General features: G+C 37.5%; 1 long non-coding RNA gene and 1 other non-coding gene across 2 annotated transcripts; both read right to left on the bottom strand.

The window, feature by feature from the left end:
• Positions 1 to 11,791: 11,791 nt before the first annotated feature.
• On the bottom strand, positions 11,792 to 12,700 carry LOC141646201 (uncharacterized). Its single transcript, XR_012545423.1, has 4 exons — positions 12,636 to 12,700; positions 12,434 to 12,518; positions 11,981 to 12,052; positions 11,792 to 11,880 (listed from the first exon to the last, which is right to left on the bottom strand). It is a non-coding gene; the product is annotated as an uncharacterized LOC141646201 (long non-coding RNA).
• Positions 12,701 to 18,102: 5,402 nt separating this feature from the next.
• On the bottom strand, positions 18,103 to 18,209 carry LOC141650751 (small nucleolar RNA R71). The gene has a single exon (XR_012546768.1). It is a non-coding gene; the product is annotated as a small nucleolar RNA R71 (small nucleolar RNA).
• Positions 18,210 to 20,401: the final 2,192 nt, after the last annotated feature.

Below are 20,401 nucleotides of genomic sequence, written 5' to 3'. Positions count from 1 at the left end.
CAGTTTCAGGTGTGTTTGGAATATCTTACTTTTGTGAAACTGGTTATTTATTTGGTGAATCTAGGAACATTATTCGTGAATCTTGAAGTTTATTTTGTGAATCATAGAGCGTGTTTTGTGAACTCATATGGTAATTTTGTGAAACTTGATCATAAGTGGTTGAAATCATGTGCTTTTCTCTTTTCCTTATTTTGTGAATCTTAGGGCTTGTTTTGTGAATCTTAGATCTTGATTTGTGAAACACAAAGCTAATATTCTTAAACTTGGTCATAAGTTGTTGAAATTGCCTATTTTGTTATTTCTCTTATCTTGTGAATCTGAGACCTTGTTTAGTGAATCTTAAAGCTTGATTTGTGATCATAGAAGATAATACTCTGACAATAGATAATGTGGATTTTGTGACTTGCAGCCGTGTTCAAAAAAGCAAGACATCGCTTTTGCATGTGGCACATTATGAAAAAAGTAACAGACAAGGTTGGGAGCACAATTTGCAAAGAGACTGATTTCTTAATCGTCTGAACAATGTTGTCTGGAGCGAGGACTTGGAGCCTGAGGAATTTGAAGAGAATTGGGCTAAGGTCATTAGCGAGTTCTCGTTAGAAGAAAATAAATGGTTGACTGACAAGTTTGCGGAACGAGATCAGTAGATACTTGCTTATTTCAGGAATGTGCCGATGGGCAACATTTTAAAAACCACACAAAGATCAGAGAGTTCGAATAGCTTCTTCAAGAGATTTGAAAATAAATATGGGACTCTCTTAAAATTTTGGATGAGATTTGAGAGTGCCATGGACCAACAAAGGCACAATCTAAAGCTTCTTGAAGCACAGATTCACAACTCAATGCCTTAAACCCTATTCGGGTCAAACTGGGAGGCCCATGCAGTGAAGGTCTATACACATGAAGTGTTCTTCGACTTCCAAGAGGAGGTGAAATTTTCAGTAAATGCATGTCGTGTTTGTGGATACACCCCACCAGATCCAGTAACTAACTTTGAAGTTTCAATTGTTGAGGACGCAAACAAGCGAAAGAGATATCCAGTTGAGTACAATAGGAGAACAATGGATGTCCGTTGTGCATGCAAATTGTTTGAAAGGAAAGGTATTTTATGCAACCACATCATTTGGATTTGCTCGGGAAAATTTAAGGAAATACCTGAGAAATACATTTTGCATAGGTGGAGTTAGAATGCACTCAGAAACCCGGTTTATGATTTGAATGGCTGGAAAACTATGATCTTACTGGTAATAGTAAATTTGGAATGTCTCGGGTGTGGTCTGAGATTTACGCAACTGTTGGTATGCTAAAAAGAAAAGAAGAAGAGTCAGATATGAGGGTGTTTGCCAAGCTAATTAAAGAATTCCGAGAGAAGTTGGAGCTAAACCCAAAGCCTTTGACCAAAGAACAAGAATTGGAGGTCCTTCTCAACTGCAAAGCTCCAAAAGAAATCAAGATCTTACCACCTAAAGTCTCTAGAAACAAAGATAGTGGTAAAAGGATGGTGAGCAGGAAAAATAAGGCAATTATGAAGGCAAAAAAAACGAAAAGGTTGTGTGCTAAGTATAAACGCATGTCACACCACGATAAAAGAAATTGTCCAAATGAGTTTGCAGAGCATCCTCTTGAGAATCAAGTATGTATAATTATACTCTTGTCTTTCCATTTTAGTATTACTTGAAAACGCAACTACTATTGTCTACTAATTCTTTTTTTTTTTTTTTAAAAGTATCTAATCAAGGTTTGATTCTTCACATAGGGAGACACATCGGAAGAAGAGGAAGAAGGGGAAGAAGTCGAGGATGAAGATTGATGTAAAGGATTATTCTTAAGCAACGAGAATAGACATGACGATTGAAGAAGACAAGTTTTAAGCTCGTTTTATTTTGGTCAATGTTGTGAATCCTGGAACTTATCTTGTGAAACTGGAAGATAAAATTGTGAAACTTGGTCCTGAATCTAGCATCAAGCGTTTTTATCATTTCAGACCTTATTTTGTGAATCTCAGACCTTATCTTGTGAATCTAAGACCTTGTTCGGTGAATCTTAGGGCTTGTTTTGTGAAACTTGGTCGTGGTTTAAATCATCTATTTTGCTCTTAATTTTGTGAATCTCAGACCTTATCTTGTGAATCTCAGACCTTGTTCAGTGAATCTTAGGGCTTGTTCTGTGAAACTTGGTCATGGTTTAAATCATCTATTTTGCTCTTAATTTTGTGAATCTCATACCTTATCTTGTGAATCTCAGACCTTGTTCACTGAATCTTAGGGCTTGTTCTGTAAAACTTGGTCGTGGTTTAAATCATCTATTTTGCTCTTAATTTTGTGAATCTCAAACCTTATCTTGTGAATCTCAGACCTTGTTCAGTGAATCTTAGGGCTTGTTCTGTGAAACTTGGTCGTGGTTTAAAATCATCTATTTTGCTCTTAATTTTGTGAATCTCAGACCTTATCTTGTGAATCTCAGACCTTATTCAGTGAATCTTAGGGCTTGTTCTGTGAAACTTGGTCGTGGTTTAAAATCATCTATTTTGCTCTTAATTTTGTGAATGTCAGACCTTGTTTTGTGAATCTCAAACCTTGTTTAGTGAATCTCATAGCTTGTTGATTTACTTACGATGTTTATTTATTTTCAATGTTGTGAATGCTAGAATTTAATTTGTCCAATTGTTTACTTGCAAAGTTTGTGAATCCTACGGAAGGTGATTTCGTGAGACATGAAGTTAAATATGGGAAATTGTGTAACAGTAGTCCAAGTCAAGCTCAAATTGCTCAACTCAATGACAAATTAGCTAAATAAGTCACATAAGTGACCCAGAACAATTATTATGACTTTACAACTATCAAATATCTTTACAAGAGTTGATATTATGGCAATTTCTGCAAAGAGCAATCTTAGCAACAATCTTTACAGGAGGCAACAATCCTACGAAAGGTGACTTTACAACTATCAAATATCTTTACAAGACTTTACAACAATCTTGGCAACAATCTTTATAGGAGCCCCGACCCACTTTTGCATATTATGACTTCACATCATCCCATCAACACGGACAATTGTCTTCTTTAATTAAACACCTATACAACCAAAAACAAGTACAATCGACTTATTTACGAAATATTCGCCAAAGTTATGAAGAAATGAACTTCACATCATTTTTAAGACAATGAAGTGTACCTTTTTAGTATTTTTATCCCATCTAAGTAGTTCCAACATGATCGATTTTCGATATTATGGCAATTTCTGCAAAGAGCGACATATATTAATGAAGTATATAGACAACCAACCTATCTTTATTTGGTGAATATCAGACCTTGTTCAGTGAATCTCAGAGCTTGTTCAGTGAATCTCAGAGCTTGTTGATTTTAACCACTTATAATGACCAAGTTTCATAAAACAAGCTCTGAGATTCACTGAACAAGGTCTTAGATTCACAAGATAGGGCTTTATTTTCGTATACTAATGAACTTACCTCAAAATATTCACTTTTGGTCCATAAACTATCATCGTTCAAGGCACTCAACCAATTCAACAAAAGAACTCCACAATCAAAACTAGACAAAAAAAAAACAGCAAATGGTTTAAAATCAACAAGTTCAAAATAATTACTATTGATCTGTTAACAAAAGGAAAAAGATACATGCTTACATACCATGTTGTTTGTTGAGGGACTTCGAGATTGACAAATTCGTTCGTGTGCATGAACTCTAAAGATTTATATGACTCTCCCAAAATAGATGAAACATGATGGAACTGAAAAAGAAAAGGCAATAACAAGATCAAAATATATTTTGGAATATACTTTTAAAAGAAAAGGCAATAACACTATTTTGGAAAAAAAAAAAAATCATACAAGCTCTTTGGCATGCTTGTTATCAGGATCCACATTAATATCCTTGCTTGAGTCAAGGATGAAATTTTTTCCCGGCTTTATATCACGACACAAGCCCACCAATGCTCCGGCGGCGTGTTACTATGGAAAGGGATAAAAACCTGAGATAGTAAATGTACAAGATAAACCAAAAGATTAATGCTATAATAAGGAAAATAAGGTCCAGGATTCACAAAATAAGGTCAAGGAGTTCACAAAATAAGGTCCAGGATTCACAAAACAAGGTCCAGGATTCACGAAATAAGTTCCAGGATTCACAAATAAGTTCACAAAATAACTTCACAAAATAAGTTCCAAGATTCACAAAATAAGGTCCAAGATTCACAAAATAAGATCCAGAATTCACAAAATAAGTTCACAAATAAGGTCAAGGATACATAAAATAAGTTCACAAAATAAGGTCCAGGATTCACAAAACAAGGTCCAGGATTCACGAAATAAGTTCCAGGATTCACAAATAAGTTCACAAAATAAGTTCACAAAATACATTCCAAGATTCACAAAATAAGCTCCAAGATTCACAAAATAAGGTCCAGGATTCACAAAATAAGGTCCGGGATTCACAAAATAAGTTCACAAATAAGGTCAAGGATACATAAAATAAGTTCACAAAATAAGGTCCAAGATTCACAAAATAAGCTCCAAGATTCACTAAACAAGTTCCAAACATATCAATGACCTACAAATAAGTAAAATAAACATCACAAATATCTGACCTTGTCGATATGGCTACCATCAACTGGAGTGTAACTGTCCTTTATGTATTGACCCCAAATAATAGGGTTGTTTTCTCGATGAAGACCCTACAAGTCACAAAAAGGCAATTTTAGAAACAAAGCAACTTTAAGAACGCAAAATACTTGAATATCAACTAAAGGATTTGAGACTGGCAAATATTGTTGTTGGCAAGTAGAGTAAATTTGTTCTGCCGAGTGTGCACTTAATTCCAAACATATCAATGACCTACAAAATTAAATTTGTTAGGAAACATACACATCGAGTGACCTGATTTTATGAAACGTGAACAAAATGAAACAGGTTGAGTGGCGTGAACAAAATGAAAACATGGGCAGGAAAAGGAAAATAATACTCAGGGGTTACTTACCTGATCCATAATAAGGCCACGCGGTCCAAGAGTCTATTGATAAAATGCAATTAGTAGATATATTTATTACAATAAAAAAAATCAAAAAATCAAAGCAAAAATATGACATTACTGTTGAGTTGTCTTTGATCTCTTTTGAACAAAATTCTGCAATTCCATGTTAGTATATCGAGGCCATTCTAGTGCATCATTTTGTACTATTTCTCTGGATAGGTTCTCAGAACATATAGCAATTTGATCGCACGCCCTCAACTCCTTACTGGCAGATGGTTTATCGAGGTCGGAAACAATTGGTGTAGAAGGAGGATCACTGTTCCCTACCACAGGAGGAGGAGTAGAAGTCGCAGGAGTAGCTAGAACAGTAACGGTGAGGTGAGTGGGCTCACTGTTCTCAGAACATGTAATAATTTGATCGCACGCCCTCAACTCCTTACTGGCAGATGGTGTAGAAGGAGGATCATTGTTCCCTACCACAGGAGGAGGAAGAGTAGAAGTCACAGGAGTAGCTAGAACAGTAACAGTGGGGTAAGTGGGCTCATTAACGGAAGGGACATCATCAATAGCACTGGAACTTGTTTGCATATCTCTTTCCCTTGTTCTCCTCCTATTGTACTGAACCCACCGTTCTTGATTATGATGATCATCCGCTACCACTGTGGGCTCAGAATGGTCAGGTTGTTCATCATTGACGGGAGGGACATCATCTTTGACGGGAGGGACATCATCATCAATAGCAGTATTATGAGAGGGGGATAAAAGATGATCAGGTTGTTCATCAGCTTGAATACAAGACGTTGAACGTTCACCAAGTGGTATGATTTGCCATTCTGGTTTTGGTGGTGAACGACATGACTGTATTGGTTGCAAAGCTTCACCCATCATGTCCAATGCCTCCAACAATTCAGCTTTAGACCACCCACACAATCTCTCCAGATTATCCCCACTATTACCCTCCACACTCTCCTGGACATTACCCTCCTCATTAATGTCTTGTTGAGATAACCTAAAACCATCTGCCATACCATCTACAGCTGCAACTAGTTTAGAAAATGTTGCTGAGGAAGTTAGTTTGCTGAGAGCTTGGCTAGCAAGAGATTTGTACTCCTTGAAAGCTTGAGCCATGACCTTTGCGGATTGCGCAAGTTTATTAACAAACTCAGTAGTACTACCTGAATTGTTAGGTAGAGGAGGATCAACCTTTGCAGAAAGCACAAGTTTATTAATAAACTCAGTAGTACAACCTGAGTTGTTAGGTAGAGAAGGATTAGTAGGTTCTTCATCTTCAGATTGTTGGTGTTCAGTCGTTGGTTTTGAAGACTGCCTAAACTCAATAGTAGGAAGCAGCAAAGGTGCATGTGGCTTATGTTGAGTGATGACCATTGGAGGCTCAATAGAACCCCTGCCGAAAGTTTTCTTGTCCAAATTTTTGTCATTCACTTCCTCCTTAACTCTCTGGGATATAGCTTTATTAGTCCAAGTTGAGAGCGTTGGAAACTGCCAAGTAACAAGGCGTGATTTGAAGACACATCGGTCAAGATAAATGAAAACCAATACCATAATAGGTCCACTAAACCAATTTTCTTTCAGCTTTTTGGTCTCCCACTCCTCCTTTTGCCAAGACTCAACTTGGGCAGCCAATTTGCGTTTGATGAAATTGCACCAGTTGAATTCGGAGATCAAGTCAGTGTTTACCAAACTTTTAAGAAGTCTCAAACTTGCCCGATTCCCTACAACACCGCCTAAAAGAGCATTGAAGATATAAATGATGAAAGTGCGTTTGAAATCATCTCCACCATCTCTTTGTGTAGAGAGCTTGTGCAATATGTCTTTGACCTCAATGGAACTACCTTTGTAGTGACTTTTGAACTCCTCCAAAACAGACAAATAAGAAGGTCACTTATCTCCAATTTTTGCTTCTTTGACAATGTTTGGACCCATTGGCAATCCCAGGCACAGATGGATATCTTCCTCTAAAATAGGGAGTTTCCCATCACACAACGATCCTTTAACGGGGTTGTAATTCGAAACTAGCCAATACGCCAAGTGACCCGGAACAACATCTGTTTTAAGATGCAATAGAGGACCAAATCCCATGTGGTGTATAGCTTGAATCTGGTTATCTGATGGTGGATTCTCCTTATTGTTGAGAAAGTTGTAAAGTCCAGCATGAGACATCTGAGTCCTCAACACAGGCAGTCTGTCTTTGTAAATTCTTTTCTTTTTTGTAGCTGGCTCAGAGAGTGGTTCAGTAGCTTCAGTAGGTGCTTCGGTAGAATCAGTAGCTGGTTCAATACGTCGCTTCATCCTAGCTTGGCTTGCAAACTAAGTAAGGCAAAATAAGACAGTTGTAATTCGTTAATAAGGAAATGCAAACTAACTAAGGCAAAATAACATCAGAACTAAAATCCAAAATGTAAACATTTTAAGTAAGTTTGACAATAGAGAAGGTGATTTCATCCACTTATTAACAAGTATAACAATATTATCTTCCAGTTTCACAACACAAGGTCTGAGATTCACACAATTAGGTCCTATATTCACACAAGTAGGTCCTAGATTCACGAAATGCAAATGAGATGTAGCTACTGAAAACTTAACCAACAATACATTTTAAAACTGGCAATATAGAACATGCATCCAAAAGAACATTAACCAACAACAGAGAAGGTGATTTCATCCACTTATTAAGGCAAAATAAGGCAGTTATAATTCGTTAATAAGGAAATGCAAACTAAGTAAGGCAAAATAACATCAGAAATAAAATCCAAAATGTAAACATTTTAAGTAAGTTTGACAACAGAGAAGGTGATTTCATCCAATGCACAGTCTATTATGCTGTTGATAAGGGCCTTCTCCTCCTTTTCTAGAGCATCAGGACTTACTATGAACAATACTAAGTCTGAAGTGTACTATAATGGGGTCTCTTCAGAGCTGAAGAATGACATTCAGCAGGCTGCAGGTTTTGTGGAAGGCTCTCTACCTTTCAGGTACCTGGGTGTCCCTATACAAGCTGGCAGGTTAACCAAATTAGAATGCAATGTCCTGGTGGAGAGAATGGTGAATAGGATAAGAAGTATTGGGGCAAAAAAGCTGTCATATGCAGGCAGGGTAGTCCTTATAAACTCTGTGCTTAATACTCTATACTCTTACTGGGCAGGAATGTTCATTATTCCCAAAGGGGTAATCAGAAGAATTGAAGGCATTTGTAGGAACTATTTGTGGGATGGTAGCTCTGATTACCACAGAGTTCCCGTAGTTGCTTGGGATAAGGTCACACTACCTAAGGATGAAGGTGGTTTGGGCATAAAGAAAGCAGAACTATGCAACATAGCAGCTGTGGCTAAACTGGTTGATTGGGTTTATAACAAAGCTGATAAGCTCTGGATCAAATGGATAAGTCAGGTGTATCTTAAGCAGCAGGACTGGCACACCTACACTCCTGCATCTGGTGTGGCTTGGTCCTGGAAGAGTATTTGCAAAGTCAATGAAATAATGAAGGCTGGTTATCAGAATAATCAATGGACTGCTAACCTGAAGGGGTACTCTATCAGAGAGGGATATGAGTGGCTTAGGAGCAAACAGCCTAAAAAAGCTTGGGTTCAACTGGTCTGGAATGATTGGAATCTACCAAAGCATGCTTTGATCTCGTGGCTAGTGATGAACCAAGGTCTTAACATTAAGGCCAAATTATTTCAGTTTGGCTGCTGTTCTGACAACAGATGTGCATCTGTGATCAGGAACCTGAAACTTTGGAGCATCTCTTTTTTGATTGTTTATACAGCAGATAGGTGCTAAGCTTAATTGAGCAGTGGTGTGGTTTCAAAATTGCAGTGGACTCTTATGCTAGCAGTGGTAGGAGTGCAGGGGCAAGGCTCAAGTTGCATACTCATTATCTTCTTTGGTCTGCCTGCTTCTACCATATATGGAGTCAGATGAATAGTTCGAGGCTGAACCTGATCCTTACTAGGCCTGAAAATCTGGTTAAACAAATCAGGGAGGATGCCATAAGAAGAATCAGATCAAAACTTGGAAGACCTACCGTGAATGAAGAAAGGACTTGGCTTCAGAGATGGGGCATTATAGTCTAGAATCTAGTGGTAATTGATCTAAGTGATAGCTGTTAGGGAGCTGTTTTAATTTGCATATGTTGACAAAGTCTCTCATGTAATTGTATTTGTTTGATATCAATATATATATACTCACATTTCACCAAAAAAAAAGAAAAAAAAAGTGATTTCATCCACTTATTAACAAGTATAACAATATTATCTTCCAGTTTCACAACACAAGGTCTGAGATTCACACAATTAGGTCCTAGATTCACACAACTAGGTCCTAGATTCACGAAATGCAAATGAGATGTAGCTACTGAAAACTTAACCAACAATACATTTTAAAACTGGCAATATAGAACATGCATCCAAAAGAACATTAACCAACAATAAGATAATGAAACATGCGTCCAAAGAACATGCATCCAAAAGAACGATAAAGTAAAAACAAAACCATACGCAAGCAAGCTTACAAAAACTGGCGGATAATGGCGAAGACGGAACGAAATAAGCAAGAGAATCAAAATCTACTAAAAAAATGGAAAGGAACATACGAAAAAGAGGAGAAATCGACTTCAATTATGCTCGCAAAAACCCTAAACCCTCAATATCAAAAAAACTGCATAATAAAAACAATAATTTGACAAATTAAAGAAGTTGATTGAAAATTATGGTGAAGAATACGAAACAAAAGGAGGATGAATCGAAACTTGAGAAAGTAGATAGAAAATACCTAATTTGCGGATGATAGCGACAGTAGAAACGGTAATGCTAATGGCAGACGAAAAGCTCAATGATAATGGCGGATAATGGCGAAGACGGAAGTGAAATTGGAGCACTGAATATGGAAGTTGAAGAGAGAGACAGTTAGTGAATATGGAAGTTGAAGAGAAAAAGATGTTTGTATTCCTAATTTTGAAATTGTGAAATTTTGTCATGATAGTGGATCTTTAATTAAGAAGTTTGTATTCCTAAATTTGTGAATCTTAGAACTAATTACGTGAAACTGGAGCATGAAATTGTGAAACTTGGTCTTGAATAGTTGATCTTCACTTAAGATGTTTCTTTTACTCAATGTTGTGAATCCTGGAACTTATCTTGTCAATCTGGAACATAAAATTATGAAACCTAGACCTGAATCTAGCATTAAGTATTTTTGTGAATTTAGTCTTTACTCTTTTTTATAATGTGGATTTTGTAAATTTAGTCTTTAGTCGATGTCATTGTTTCCCAATGAAGTAAAGCCTGAATCCAGCATCATTTCCCAATTTAGCTTTGAATCCGATCGTTTCCCAATGAAGTAAAGCCTTTAGTTGATGACATTAAACATGTAATTGTGCCAAAGGTATATCCAGACCTGAATCCATTAATCATGTAATGTACATAATACAGAAAAAGATGCTAATGAAATGAGAAGGCTTGCATTAAACATCTTTGTCTCTCAATAAAAGACCGTCATACGAAGTACAGTCGTCTCATCTTATGGTCAAATCCAAGTTTCACAATTTCTTGTAGCATTACATTCTCGACTACTTCAATACATTCTTGACTACTCATATACAAGACTACAAACTAATCAATTCATGGTTAATGAAACACCTATACAAACAAACAAGGTCATATGGCCGAATTTCACCATTTCGAATACTGAGTACATCAACACAAGATAGATATAGCAGGCCTGCTGAAGCAACGGATGTCCGTCAGTGAACACATATCCATCGGAGAAAGATCATTTGCTTGCAAAAAGACTGTCATGTCATCAATGAAACACCTATACCATCAAAAACAAGTAACAATTAAGAGATTTTCACCCAAATTATTTACAAAATGTTCACCAAAGTTATGACCAAATGGACTTTGCATTAATTTTAAGTCAAGGAAGTGTACCGTTTTTGTATTTTTATCTCATTTAAAAAGTTCCAATATTATCTTCTTTCGATAGTCCGACAATTTCTGCAAAAGAGATTTTCATACAGTATATATTTAATATGTAGCAATGGCAAGGTAGAAGGCAAAACCCGTAAATTTATACCTCAAAATATTCACTGTTGGTCCATAAACTTTCATTGTCCAACGCATCCAACCATTTCAGCACAAACACTCCACAATCAAAACTACAAATAAATAAACATTTATGAGTAAAAGAAACATCTCAAGTGAAGATCAACTATTCAACCATTCATTTCAGCAATATGGGATTGGGTACTTGCTTTTGGTCAGAGAGGGACCATTCAGGTCCAGTTTCAACCATTCAAACTTGTACGATAAAAACACAAATATAGCCTAAAAAACGAAGATACATGGTTATATACCATGTTGTTTGTTGAGGGACTTTAAGGTTGACAATTGCGTTCATGTGCATCAACCGCAAAGGTTCAAATGCAGATGAACCACCACAAAGAACAGAAGAAACTTGGTACAACTGGAACATGAAAAAGCCAATAGAACATAAAAATATGACATGGTTATATTTTTAAGAAACTAAAGATAAATACTCCAAAATATTTTGGGAAAAAATCATACAATCTCGTGGCCTGTGTGGTTATCAGGATCCGCATGTAAATCGGTGCTCGAGTCAAGGATGAAATTTACTTTTTGCTTTAAATCGCAAACGCAAGCCCACCAATGATGAAACTTATCGTTAAGCATAGGGATAAAAACCTGCAATAGACAAACCAATTAACAATACACATGAACGAAAATAAATAAAAAAGAACATAAATAGCAGAAGAGGGATCTTTCACCTTTTGGATATTGCTCCCATCAAATGGAATGTAATCAGACTTCAGGTATTGACCCCAAATAGTTGGGTTGCGCTCGGCATGAACGGTCTGCATGTGACAAAAGTAGGACCATTTTAATAAACCAGAGCGGAGCAACATTAAGAAAGCAAATACTTGAATATCAACATCTAAAGGATTTGAAGCTCACATATACTGTCGTTGGCAAGTAGAGGAGATCTGATCTACCGAGTGTGGACTTAACTCCAAACATATCAATCACCTACAAAATCAAATTTAACAAAACATAGGTAAAGGATTCACAAAATAAGTTCCAGCATTCACAAAATAAGGTCCAGGATTCACAAAATAAGTTCCAGGATTCACAAAATAAGTTCACAAAATAAGGTCCAGGATTCACAAAACAAGTTCCAGGATTCACAAAATAAGTTCACAAAATAAGTTCCAAGATTCACAAAACAAGTTCCAAGATTCACAAAATAAGTTCTAGGATTCTCAAAATAAGTTCACAAAATAAATTCCAAGATTTACAAAATAAGTTCCAGGATTCACAAAACAAGTTCCAGGATTCACAAAATAAGTTATAGGATTCACAAAAAAAGTAAAATGAAACATGAAAAGAAAAAGGAAAAGAAAATGATACCTGATCCATAACAAAGCCACGTGGTCCAAGGGTCTGTAAAGCATGTCTTGTGACTTCCATCCACGGAGTGGACACCATAGCGTCACTTAAAATATTGAGGAAATGCAATTAGTCAATATCTCTGACAATATAACTTTTATATTGTAAAATCAAAGCAAAATCATATAACTTTTATATTGTAAAATCAAAGCAAAATCATTACAATTTAGTTTGTGCCGATTTTGATCTGCAAACATAATCCAACAATTGTTGGTCACTGTAAGGAAGTGGTCGAGAGCCACTGCCATAATACGAACATATAAGATTATTTAATCAACTAAAGTACTAAAAAATGTAAAGGTTTTGCAAGAAAAATTTGATAATATTAAAAGAAGAAGGTTCTTACAGCGGTACACGACTCCATTCTAGTGCAACTTTTTTCACTCTATCTCTTAATAAGTTTTTATCACATGTAATAATGTGATAGCACACCCTCAATGCAAAACGCTTTTCCCGAGCTTCCTATAAATGGAAAAAGGGGAATAATAATGTGTTACAAACTTATAAAAATTTATATTTATCAATGTATAAATAGAGTTGAAAAAGTAATCTTACAGTATATATGGTTATTGGACAATCACTTTTGTTTCCTTTGTAATTCTCCAATATGTTCAATAAATAGAGGCCATTATCAATTTCAGCAGAATTTAGGTTTGATTTTGGGATAAACACTTCGGGCGTCCACAAAATACTTGTCGTCTTTGCCAACTTTGGTTTAAGAAGCCGGATGAGCCTTTCTTTCTGTATGAACAAAAGAGAAATTAGTCTTTCTTAGCACAGGTATGAACAAAACTTATTTTGTGAGGTACATGACACTATCTAGGAATCATGTAAGGTACAAGACTGTCAAAGCAGACACTAGCTACGAATCATGTGAACCATACATCTTAGTTTGTAAAACTTGGAGTGAAATGGTAAAGGACCACAGGTTCACAAAATAAGATCTAGGATTCACAAAATAAGGACTACTTTCACAAAGTCCCCTATTTTGCCCTTTTCCTTTTTTGGTGAACCTCAGACCTTGTTTTGTGAATCTCAGACCTCGTTCAGTGAATCTTAGGGCTTGTTTTGTGAAACTTGGTCAACATAAGTGGTTAAAGGCACTTATTTTGCCCTTTTCCTTACTTGGTGAATCTCAGACCTTGTTCAGTGAATCTTAGGGATTGTTTTGTGAACCTTGGTCAACATAAGTGGTTAAAGTGATAAGATTCACAAACCTTAAGTGTAGGCTTCACAAAATAAAGTCCTACATTCACAAAGTCAATTTCTAGTAGAATCACAATAACACACATTTTCCTAAGCAAAATGGAAACAATAGACGTACCACAGGTTGTATAAAACAAGAATAATCAACAAATCTGCCTTTCATAGGATGGATGATTTGCATTTTGCTACTTTTAGTTCTGAGGTCGATACAAATCAAGAAAGGTGGGCATGAGGCGGAGACTATTGGAGCGCAAACCTGAAAAAAGGACAAAAAGTCACTGAATTAAAAAGACAAAAATGAACTTAAGTTGAAATATAAGCAGACCAAAATCAAAGACTTACTAGTTGAACTCCAGAAACATGAACATTGTAGAGACACTGGGAACAAAAAATAAGATTAGTATGAGTAACGATTATAAGTCAACATCATGTAAAATAGACTTGGAGAATTGGATAAAGTAGAGAGTAATAAGTCTAACACTTTCATTTCTATACTACACAAATAAACGAGAAGGGGAAGTCCGGGATCTGAATATCTCATTACTATTTAAGATCTCACAATAAACATCTACGACATGAGAAGATATCCGATCGCCTTCAGCCACACTCTTCAACTGGCTCCTTGTCAAAGTCTGACATTGACTTTGGAAAAGAATCTCCGTTTCATCATATGCTTCGCCAAGTATGGAATCTAATACTTGTTTCTCAGCTTGATTCAAATCCCTAATAATATTAAGATTTCTTTGCAAATAGGGCGATCGGAAAACTTCCGCTGGAACTACAACTCTCCTCTTACCACGAACTGTAACATCGTCTTCAATTGGTAATGGAGATTAAGGAAATGGGATTACAACAGTAGTTGGGGTTTTGCAAGAAACACTGGCAATCGACTTTGCCAAATGACGTGGCGATCGACGAATATAGACATTACTGACAGATCGTTTACTGACAGATCGTTTGACAGATGCTTTATCGATTGTTGAAACAAGTGGAGTATCTGGTAGGGAAATAACATCAAGAGTTGTGTTCCGTACCACAGTAGTAGGAGGAGTAGCTGTTATCTCAATAATTGTAGGCTCAGTGATGTCCTTACGTAGAACATCATCCAGAGCAGCGTGAGAGGATGTGTTCCCTACCAAAGGAGTAGGCTCAGTGAAAGGAGGGATGACATCCACAAGGAGGGATGAAACAGCAGCATATGTGTCAGGCTCAGGTTGAGAAGATGTTGCAAGTTCAGGTGGAGACAACAACTGGTCATCAGCTACTAGGAGCCTAAAGGATGGGTATTCTGCATTTGGTGGTGGTGAATGATGTGGCGCTATTGGTTGCAAAGCTTCACCCATCGCATCCAATGCGGCTAACAAATCAGTCTCAGTCCATCCATACAAATTATCCATATTCTCCCCACCTTTCTCCACATTCTCATGAATATCATCAACCACTTTCTCAACGATATTCTCATCCACAATGTCCGACACCTTTTCCTTATTCTTCACATCCTTCACATTTTCAGCATCATCCTCTTGTTGAGATAACTTAAAACCTTATGCTATGCCGTCTACAGCTGCAACTAGTTTCTTCGCTGTTGTTGTTGAAGGCAGTTTGGAGGGAGCTTCACTAGCAAGTGATTTGTAGTCCGCAAAAGCTTCAGCCATTGCCTTTGCGGAAAGCGCAAGTTTATGGACAAACTCACCAGTGCCTTCATTCCCAGGTAGAGGTAATTTTTCAGCTTCAGCTTCATATGCTTTATCTTGAATTGTTGACTTGGAAGACTGGCCGAGCTCAATCTTTGGAGGAGGAGGACGCAACTGTGGAATATGGTGGTTGATGACCATTGGAGGCTCAATAGAACCCCTGCCGAAAGTTTTCTTGTCCGATTTTTTGTCATTCACTTCCTCCTTAACTCTCTTGGATATAGCTTCTTTAGTCCAAGTTGAAAGCGTCGGAAACTACCGAGTAACAAGGCGTGATTTGAAGACACATCGGTCAAGATAAATGAAAACCAAGACCATAATAGGTCCACCAAACCAATTTTCTTTCAGCTTTTTGGTCTCCCACTCCTCTTTTTGCCAAGACTCAACTTGGGCAGCCAATTTGCGTTTGATGAAATTGCAGCAGTTGAATTTGGAGATCATGTCAGTGTTTACCAAACTTTTAAGAAGTCTCAAACTTGCCCGATGATAAGTGCATATTTTATATACGTTCACCCCCTATATTAGCTTCATTTTACATGTCATTTGGCACTTATCATAGTGTTGTGAGCTAATATTTGTTATTCTAGTGTGTTTGCTTGTCTTAACATGTTTTGTAGGATACTTAAGCTTTTTGGAGCTAAAATACTACAAGATGAGCTACTAGAGTACTATGGCTAAATGAAACCAAGTTTTGGACTAGCATGGAGTATTGGCATAGGTTTGCATGAAGAAATTGGTGGATCAAATTGTGTAATTCAAATGTTGTCAACAACCAAAATCAAGCCCAACTTCAAAGTCCAAGTCAATGGGAAAGCATGGGATTCTAAAGTTCCTAAGATGCCAAATGCTAGCATTAAACCGGGTGATTAATCGCACAATTAATCACCAACATTGGATACCCTTTGCAATTAAGAGGAGAATTAAGGGAATTAACCGAGAAACACACGACCCCGATCGGGGCCATGCAACCCCGATCGGGGCCGCAGTCGTCTTGATTGTTTACGTTTCTTCTTCCTCTCCTATAAATAGGAGAGGTGTTCCGAGGTCTTAGGCATCCAATTTTACGTCCAAGTTTTAGTTTACAATAGCCTTAAGCATTATTAATTCTCTCAATAGTTTTCATATTAGTTTACAAATTAGTTAATCTTGTAGTTGTTCAAACATTTGGTTCTAAGTTATTTCAAGCTTTTGGTTATACATTGTTCTTCCATACAAGTTCTCTATTATTAAGGTATTTCTATTTCTAGTTTGCAATTTTACATTTCTATTTTAGTTATCACATAGTTTATAATCAAGTATTCCATTTTACATTAGCATTGTTCTTTTCTCATGTTATATCATCTAATTAATATAAATCTTATAACCATGTTTAATATTTCTTACAATATAGTTTGCAATTTACATTTTAGTATGAGTAGCTAAATTTCCTAGTCTAAGGGCTAGGGGAGCCATGCATAAATTTAATATATAACCATGATAAAATAAGTTAATAATAATATTGTTCATATTGCTTCTATCACATGCTTGCATCGTCACGTTTAATCGTTGTTTAAGGTCTTATTCAAATGATTAAGTTTGTTCATTCATTCTATAAGTCGAGAGGCACGGAATTGAATTAGACTAAGCATGTATAGTAGGACGACCTAGTCATGGACGAGAGTTTCTCTATGACCCGGTCTATGATTGATGCTAATGTCGCAAGGTGGGTATCTTTAAACCTAAGCAATTGACAATGTTATTAATACCGAATTTATCATAATCATATGTTTACTTTTGCATGTGTGACCCGAACCCCTTAGACTCTCTTTTATTATATAATTTACATCATTATTGTTATTAATCACCAAACAATCAAACCAACCCAAATCGTAATCGACCTTGATAAAAATCTACCCATAGCAATTCACGAAGTAATTCCCGTTTCCTTGTGTTCGACCCCTATTGCTACATTAACTTGTTGTCTAGGGTAATTATCTTTGCATAGGTACGCGATAAGCCTATCAAATTTTGGCGCCGTTGCCGGGGAAACGGTTTTATTACATTTTGAATTATTAATTTCTATCTTGTTTTTCTTTGTCTTGAGGAACACGTGTTCCTTGAGACCGTTACTTATCATTTCCCTAGAAATTGTTGTCTTATGCTCAGGTCCTCTCGTAGTGGAGAATTGCTTTCACCGGATTCCGAGCCCGAGAAAACCTTTAGGAGAAGACGACGATTTTGGAAGGAAGTGAAAGAAGCCACCTCTCCCGTCCAAGTTGAAAGTGCTAGAAAGTCTTACTTAGACGATCTAGAGGCCCTTGAAGAGGAGAGGTTTCAAGTTCATCATCTCCACCACCATCACCATCTACTACCAAAAAGATGGTGAAACTTTCCGATCACTCAAAGCCCACCGTGGCCATGCTTCCGGCCGGAATCACAACCACTCAAATCACCGCGCCAGACTTCGAGATCAAACCGGCTTTCATTAGCCTTGTGGAGAGGAAGCAATTTGGAGGAAGTCCTTTGGAGGATCCCAATTTGCATGTGCAAAACTTTTGTGACTATTGCTCCATGATCCGTCAAACGGGCGTCACCCAAGCCCAAATAAGGGAAATACTTTTCCCTTTCTCATTGAAGGACAAGGCCAAGCTTTGGATCAATAGCCTTGACCGCACCACCTTGGTAATCACCAATTGGGAGACATTGGCCCTTTCTTTCTATCAAAAGTTTTTTCCACCGGAGAAAACTCAAACTTTGAGGAGTCAAATCACCGGATTCCGTCAACAAGCTCTTGAGAGCTTATATGAAGCTTGGGAGAGGTACAAAGAGCTTCAAAGACAATGCCCACATCATGGGCTAGATGATTGGTTTCTAGCAATAACATTCTATAATGGATGTTGTGCCGAGTCCCGAAGGATTCTTGATTCCGCCAACAATGGGCGGTTTGATCAAATTGACACCGACCTTGCTCATGCCACGATTGAATCTATGGCGGTCCATGATGCCCAATATGTCAATTCCCGAGTTGTGCCATCCAAAGGTAAAGAAGAATCCTCCAACAACTCCGTTTTGCTAGCTCAAATTGCCTTGCTCCAACAACAATTGGCGGAGAGAGATGCTAAAGATTTCCTTCAACAACTCAATGTTGTGTCTTCAACGAGCCAAATCATCGTTTGTGATGGTTGTGGAGGTGCGGGTCATTATGCCGCTCATTGTCGGGCTCCCAGTGAAGAGGTAAATGCTTTTCAAGCTTTTAGACAAAGTTCATATCCACCGGGTACATTTTCCAACACTTATAACCCGAATTCAAAATTTCATCCGAACTTGTCTTACACTAGCAATAATGTGCTTAACCCTCAACCCCCACCACAACAAAATGCCTATGTTCCTCAACAACAAAAGTATATCCCTCCACCGGGTTATCAAAATCAACAAAGGCCCCCATAAAACAATTACCAACAAAATCCACCACAAAATGGCCAACAAAACAATCAAGGAGTTGGTAAGCTCGAGGGCATGATAATCCAAATGCAAAGGGAATTATTGGCTCAAATTCAAAAATGATCAATCTCATAGTGCCGCGGTCAAGATGTTGGAACAACAAGTGGCTCAACTAACCGCTTCTAGCTCTCAAAGGAAGAATGGTCAACTACCTCCCCAAGGTGAGCAACCACATGAAACTGTTAATTCTATTTCCTTGAAAAGTGGTTCAAGCTATGATGGGCCATCCATGACTTTGGATGAAGAGGTGGTTGTTAAAAAGGCTAAGCTTGGGGGAAATGAAAAAAAGAAGGCTAGTGAAGAGCCTATTGTTAAAGATCGTGTGCCATTTCCTCATCGATTCTTGATGCTAAAGAGGAAGAGCAAGCTTGATGCTAAAGATGTTGGGTCTCCTATGCCAAAAGAAAGTGATGAGGTGGTTGTTGAAGAAATATCTCCTAATGCTAAGGAGAGTGATGTCGTTTCAAAGAAAGTGGATGCTCCTAAGGAGAATGAGAAAGAGATAGTGAAAGATGTGGAGGATGCTCCTCCCAAGGAAGTTGTTCAAGTACCATTTCCCCATCGTCTAGCAAAGCACAAGGAGGAAGGTAAGTTTGCTAAATTTTTAGAAGTTTGTAAAAATTTACAAGTCACCATCCCGTTTATGGAATTGATTACCCAAGTACCTTCTTACGCAAAGTTTATGAAGGAAATCCTCTCAAAGAAGCGATCCTTCAATGAGGTTGAGACCATTGCTTTCACCGAAGAGTGTAGTGCACTCTTACAAAACAAGTCTCCCCCGAAACTTAAGGACCCCGGTAGCTACTCCATTCCTTGCACTATAGGCAAATATACCATTGATAAGGCCCTTTGTGACCTAGGTGCTAGTGTAAGTGTCATGCCCTATTCCCTTTGTAAAAAACTTAACATGGGTGCTTTAAAATGCACAAGTATTACATTGCAAATGGCGGACCGCTCTTTAAAGCGACCTCTAGGTGTCTTAGAAGATGTTCCCGTCAAAGTTGGCAAGTTTTTCATACCCGTTGACTTCCTCATACTTGATATGGCCGAGGACTCACAAACCCCAATTATATTGGGTAGGCCATTTTTGCGCACCGCATGTGCGTTAATTGATGTGAAAAATGGGAGGTTGACGTTGGAAGTGGGTGATGACCGGGTTTCCTTTAGCAAAAACAACACCATTAGAAGCCCAATGTTACAAGAGTCTTGTTATTTATTTAGCACTATGGACTCTTCTTATGCCTCTACTATGCTTGGATCCTCACTAATGGATCCGTTGGAGGACGATATGGGTGTTGTTTGTTTTGTAGGTGACGATGCTAAAGGCACTAATGCTAGGAGTGCCAAGAGGAAAAGGAAATTTTATTTGAACAATTTCAAATTGTTGCGGAATGCAAAGATAGCTATGAAATGGAGCTTGGTTGGTGGCAAGCTCAAGTACCAAACTTGATTCAAATAGCTTCTTACGTCGTGCGGGACGTTAAACCAGCGCTTCTTGGGAGGCAACCCAAGCTTTTTTATTGCTTTTATTTATTTTTGTTTTTAATTT

Source organism: Silene latifolia, chromosome 3, assembly GCF_048544455.1.
Source record: "Silene latifolia isolate original U9 population chromosome 3, ASM4854445v1, whole genome shotgun sequence".
Classification (NCBI taxonomy): domain Eukaryota; kingdom Viridiplantae; phylum Streptophyta; class Magnoliopsida; order Caryophyllales; family Caryophyllaceae; genus Silene; species Silene latifolia.
This window is presented reverse-complemented; position numbering and strand designations above follow the sequence as displayed.